This window comes from Capsicum annuum, chromosome 6 (assembly GCF_002878395.1).
Source record: "Capsicum annuum cultivar UCD-10X-F1 chromosome 6, UCD10Xv1.1, whole genome shotgun sequence".
Classification (NCBI taxonomy): domain Eukaryota; kingdom Viridiplantae; phylum Streptophyta; class Magnoliopsida; order Solanales; family Solanaceae; genus Capsicum; species Capsicum annuum.
The window spans coordinates 44,280,978-44,287,373 of record NC_061116.1 but is presented as its reverse complement, the minus strand read 5'-3'; positions in this window follow the sequence as shown (position 1 = coordinate 44,287,373).

Below are 6,396 nucleotides of genomic sequence, written 5' to 3'. Positions count from 1 at the left end.
GCTCACACTTCAGAACTTATCCCTACTTCGAGAGTCTTTCCAATCCCGACCAGTCCACCTCGGGCTCCGAAGACTGATATCAACCATCTCTCGACTTCTCAGAGAGATATTTCAAATGCATAATTCAGACGTCTATTCATATGTTGACACAGTTAGTAGCTAAAAAGTCTCAATGATCATAAGATTTTGGGTCTATATCTGTTAAGTCTGAGGCTACTAGGGTCGGATATTTCATGAAAATGAACCCACCTAAGTTCACTGGTACCAAGGTAGAGGAAGATCCACAGAAATTCGTGGATGATATGGAAAAGATCTTTAAGGTAATACATGTGAATGAGGTTAAAGGGGTGGAACTAGAAACTTATCAGCTTAAGGATGTTGCGAATCAGTGGTATGTCGACTGGGAGGATGCGAAAGGTGAGAGTGCTGAGCCCACAGTTTGGGGTGAATTTGCGGAAGCTTTCCTTGATCAATTCTTTCCTCTGGAGTTGAGGGAGGCCAAAGCGAAAGAGTTTATAAATCTAAAGCAGGGCAGTGTGAGTGTCCAGGAGTACACTTTGAAGTTTAATAAACTAACCCTCTATGCACCAGAGTTGACTAGTAATATGAGAGCTCGAATGAGAAAATTTACATTCGGCCTTTCTGATAACCTGGTGCTTGAGTGCCAGGGGGAAATAATGAATAAAGAGTTAGACTTTGCTAGGATGACCGTTCATATGCAGTAGGTAAAAAAGAAAAAGAAGGAGATATCTGAAGCTAGGGAGGTGGAAAGATAAGCAAAAAGAGCCAGATCAGCCGACCAAAGTCACAGTCAGCCTTAGGGTAGTAAGTGGGGAAATAAATGGCAGAAAAAGAAGAATTAGGGTATTGCGCAGTCTACTGCCAGTGCCCCAGTACCCCGACCACCAGCAGATAGACAATCTTAGAGTTTTAAGACTAACCATGGAACCAGAGCTCAGGATACTCGGTCACAGGGTAGTGTGGCTCAGCAGCATCATACTTTTCCGCAGTGTGAGACTTATGGTAGAAATCATCCAGGAAGGTTTCAGTCAGGCTCGTTAGTATGTTATTCATGTGGTCAGCCGGGTTACTTTCAGAGGAAATGTCCATCTGCTAGAAAAAATATTGGTGGTGCAAAGTCTCAGGCAAATTCTTCAGCACCACCCTACCTCAGAAGGGCGCCACATCAGCTGCTGGGAATAGTCACAACCGATTATATTCTTTGACCAACCGCCAGGAAGCGAAAGCTTCCCGATATGTTGTTACCAGTACATTATAAATCTTTTTTCATGATGTTTATGTGTTACTTGATCCCGGGTCTACTTTATCCTATGTGATCCCTTATATGGCTGTTGGTTTTGGGTTTGAGCCCAGTGTGATTTCTGAACCCTTTGTTGTTTCCACCTCGGTGGGGGATTCTGTTATTGCTAGGAGTTGTGTTGTGACTGTTGGTAGCCGGGATATGTTAGCAAATCTCATAGAGTTAGAAATGGTTGCTTTTTATGCTCTCTTGTGAATGGATTGGATCCATTCATGATATGCCACATTCAATTGTAGGACTCGAAGGGTCACTTTTTCTTTCCTAAATGAACCGGTGATAGAGTGGGAAGGACATTCTTTAGCACCCAGAGGGCACATTATATCCTATCTCGGAGGCCGCAAACTTATTTCTAAAGGTTGCTTATACCACCTTATCTGAGTTAAGGACTCCAATGCCGAGAGTCTTTCTCTTCAATCTGTTTCTGTAGTAAAAGAATTCCCAGAAGTCTTTCCAAATGATCTCCTAGGAATACCACCTGATAGGGATATTTAGTTTAGTTTTGATGTGTTGCCAGATGGTCATCCTATTTCTATTTCACCATATAAAATGGCTCCTGCAGAACTAAAAGAATTGAAAGAACAGCTAGCAGATCTCCTAGATAAGGGTTTTATATGCCCCAGTATGTCTCCTTGGGGCGCTCCTATACTTTTCGTACAAAAGAAAGATGGTTCCCTACGTATGTGCATAAACTACCGTCAGCTGCATAAGGTCACGATTAAAAATAAATATCCTCTTCCTAGGATCGACAACCTTTTTGACCAGCTTTAGGGTGCCAAGTGGTTTTCAAAAATAAACCTTTATTTGGGTTATCATCAGTTGAAAGTTAGGGAGTCATACATAACCAAAACAGCCTTCCGAACCCGATATGGTCACTACGAATTTCTAGTCATGTCCTTCGGGTTGACTAACGCCCCTGTAGCCTTCATGGATCTTATTAATAGAGTATTCTGTCAGTTTCTTAACTTGTTCGTCATTGTATTTATTGATGATATCTTGATCTATTCTAAGACTAAAGAGTATCACGCCAATCACCTCTAATTATTCTTCAGACCCTTAAGGATCATTAGTTGTATCCCAAATTTTCTAAGTGTGAATTCTAGTTAGATGCTATTGCCTTCTTGGGGTATATTGTGTCCAATGACGGGATAAGAGTGGATCCCCAAAAAGTTGAAGCAGTGAGAAAATAGCGCAGACCCATGACTCCAACCGATATTCGGAGCTTCTTGGGTTTGGCGGGGTATTACAGAAGGTTCGTAGAGAGTTTTTCTTCCATAGCTGCTTCACTTACTAAATTGACTCTGAAAAAGGTGAAGTTAGTGTGGTCTGATCTGTGTGAGAATAATTTTGAGATGTTGAAAGAAAAACTGACCACTGCTCCTGTTTTGACCCTTCCCGAGGGTGTAGATTGCTTTGTGGTATACTGTGATGCGTCCCGTGTGGGACTTAGTTGTGTTTTGATGCAGCATGGTAAGCTAGTGGCTTATGCATCTAGGCAGTTAAAGGTGCACAAGCGAAACTACCCCACCCATGATTTGGAGTTAGTGGCTGTGGTGTTTCCACTGAAGATTTGGCGGCACTACTAGTACGGTGTTCATGTTGATATCTTCACTGACCACAAGAGTCTGCTGTATGTTTTCTCCCAGAAAAATTGAACCTCAGGTAGAGGCACTGGATGGAGCTTTTGAAAGACTATGATATGAGCTGCATTACCATCCGGGCAAGGCAAATATTGTAGCCGATGCCCTCAGCAGGTTGTCTATGGGCAGCCTTTCTCATGTAGAAGAAGGAAAGAAAGAGATTGTGAAGGATATTTACCACCCTGCAAATCTGGGAGTGCAACTCTTAGATTTCGAAGATGGAGGGGTGATTGTTCATGAGTTAGCTAAGTCATCCCTTTGTGCTGAAGTTAAGGAGAAGCAGGTTAAAGATCCCATCTTGATGCAAATCAAGAAAGATATGGGACAACAAAAGGTTATGTCATTTGAAATTGGTGGTGATGGTATCCTGAGATTTCAGGGTAGGTTGTGCGTTCCAAATATTGATGGACTACAAGAAAGAATCCTTGATGAGGTGCACACTTTGAGGTATGTCATTCACCCAGGCTCTACTAAGATATACCATGATCTGAAAACCTTGTATTGGTGGAATAACATAAAACATGATGTAGCTGATTTTGTGTCCAAGTGTTTGAACTATTAACAAGTGAAGGTAGAACACATGAGGCTAGGTGCTACTTCCCAAGAGATAGCCCTGCCTTTATGGAAGTGGGATATGATAAACATGGACTTTATTACAAGACTTCTGAGATCCCGAAACTTGTATGATTCTATATGGGCGATTGTAGATCAGTTGACAAAGTCAACCCCCTTTTTTTCTGTGAGGACTAATTATTTGGGAGAGGGTTATGCTAAGATTTACATTGAGGAGATAGTCCGGTTGCATAGGGCACCAGTGTCCATTATATCCGATAGAGGTACACAATTTTCATATTAGTTCTGGAGATTTTTTTAGAAGGGTTTAGGTACACAAGTGAATTTGAGCACAGCTTTTCACCCTCAGATGGATGGGCAAGCTGAGCGTACCATTCAGACCCTCGAGGATATGTTAAGGGCATGTGTCATTGATTTTGAAGATAGTTGGGTAGATCACCTACCACTAATTGAATTTGCTTATAATAATAGTTACCATACCAGCATCAAGATGACTCTTTTTGAGGCTTTGAATGGGTAGAGATGTAGGTCTCCGATAGAATGGTATGAAGTGGGTGAGACTCAGTTGTGTGGGCCTGATCTTATTAATCAGGTGATGGAGAAAGTGAAGATCACTAGAGAATGACTCAAGACTGCTCAGAATCGTCAGAAGTCCTATGTCGATGTTCGAAGAAGAGAATTAGAGTTTAAAGTTGGTGATTGGGTGTTTCTCAAGGTTTCTCCTATGAAAGGAGTTATGCAGCTTGGAAAAAGGGGTAAATTAAGCCCTCGCTATATAGGGCCATATCAGATTCTGAGAAAGATTGGTTCAGTTGCTTATGAGCTAGAATTGCCTGCAAGTTTGGGTTTCGTTCATCCAGTATTCCATGTATCCATGTTGAATAAATGCATCAGAGATCATTCTTTGGTATTGCCAGTTGAGGATATCAAAGTGACAAATTCCTTGTCCTATGAAGAAGAGCCCATTGAAATTTTAGATCGCCAAGTTCAAAAGTTGAGGAGCAAAGAGATTACCTCAGTGAAGTTATTGTGGAGGAATCAGAAATTTGAAGAAGCAACTTGGGAGTCAGAAGATGACATGAGAATTATATATCCCAATTTGTTTGCTTCTATGGATGATGAGACATAAGGTACTATTCCTATCTTATCTATATCCCAATTTGTTTGCTTCTATGGATGATGAGACATAAGGTACTATTCCTATCTTATCTTTCCTAGTCCTTATTATCCTTGAAATTGTATCCGTTTATGTCCCGCATCATCATTCGGGGATGAATGATCCTAAGGGGGGGATAATGTAATGCCCCATAATTTGGGCTACAATATAGACCATGATTTCGATGTGTTGATAATCTCAAAGCCATAAATCCTATACCAATTTTGCATGTTAATTATTTGCGTAGTATGTGAATCCATTCAAGCTTGAATTTAGACCATAGAGGTCCTTTGACTCAAGGACGAGTTTCAAACTACTTCGATCGATTAAGTTTAAGTGGATATTATAATTTGTGTCAACTTCTATCTACCATGACTCTTTGTATATGTCGAATTAGAGAGCCTACTATGTGTAAAATGATAGGTTTTTGAGTTAGCTTTCCAACGATACCAATTTTGCTAAAATCCGGCACCCGAGCAAGAAGTTTTGGCCTTTCAAAGTAGTATACATCACCTAACCAATCGCCCATGGCCACTGGAAAGCATATGTGATAGCATATGCGGCGCCTATGTAAACATAGGTGATAACATAGGTGGCGCCAATGTAAACATAGGCGATAGCATAGGCGGCGCCTATGTAAACATAGGCGATATCATATGCGGTGCCTATGTAATGGTTTCAAGTGACTTAAACACTCCGTTTTTAGGGAAAAATGGTCCTTTTCCCATCATTATTCAGCCATAAACACGAAATTCAGTCCCCAATTCTCCAAAATACATCCACATTCATCTAAAAATTCTCAAGAACACTCCCAAGGGTTACAAACTAAAAACCCAAATAAATCAAGATTCAACCGTGGGTTTTCAAAATCGATTAGAGATTCGAAATCCCCAATGCACAAGCTTCAAGAAGAACCCATTTTTTTTTAAAATAGAGGTACGCGGGGTTTTCCTAAATTCTCATAGGCATAGAAAAATCATGTTTTAGAATGGGTTTTTTGAAACTATGTATATATTCACGTATTAGATGTTTTAACATCATTGTTTGGGTCTTTTGACCTTCAGCAAAGTGATTTGAGAATATGTATGTATTAAAACATGTATATAAGATTGAATTCTTGTTGAGAGCATGACTTTTGGTGAATTCCCTCTTATTATGAATTTTCAGATTTTTCATAGCATATGTATTATTTTGCAATGCATTCTTGAAAAGCACTATATGAAATCATGGTATAGATTTCAAAGACTGAGTCAGACATTATTATTCAGATATATTTTGGATTTTAGTTTTTAGTATTATGATCACATTTAGATTGACCATGTTTCCGTATTAGATTTATCTTTCCGCATTATCTTTTATCATATGAATTATGTGCATGATACCAGATAGATAGATAAAAGGCATCCCGTGTCTTCACGGTTTGGGAATGCTCATCATGGCCAGGGCCCCGATTTGGGTTGTGACAAAATTGATATCAGAGCACGGTTCATGGTCCCAAGATATCTGTGAAATTGCATTGGGCAGAGTCTTGGTTATGGGTGTGTAGCGCACCACACTTATAAGCAAGAGGCTACTAGGCATTTAGGAAATATTTCCCTTCTTTGTGATTTAGTTCGTGCTTCAGATTCTGAACTGTCCCCTAATCAATGATCACTTCTATTTCAGAAACACAGTTATTCCTCCATATCATATCATCGATCAGAATGCTT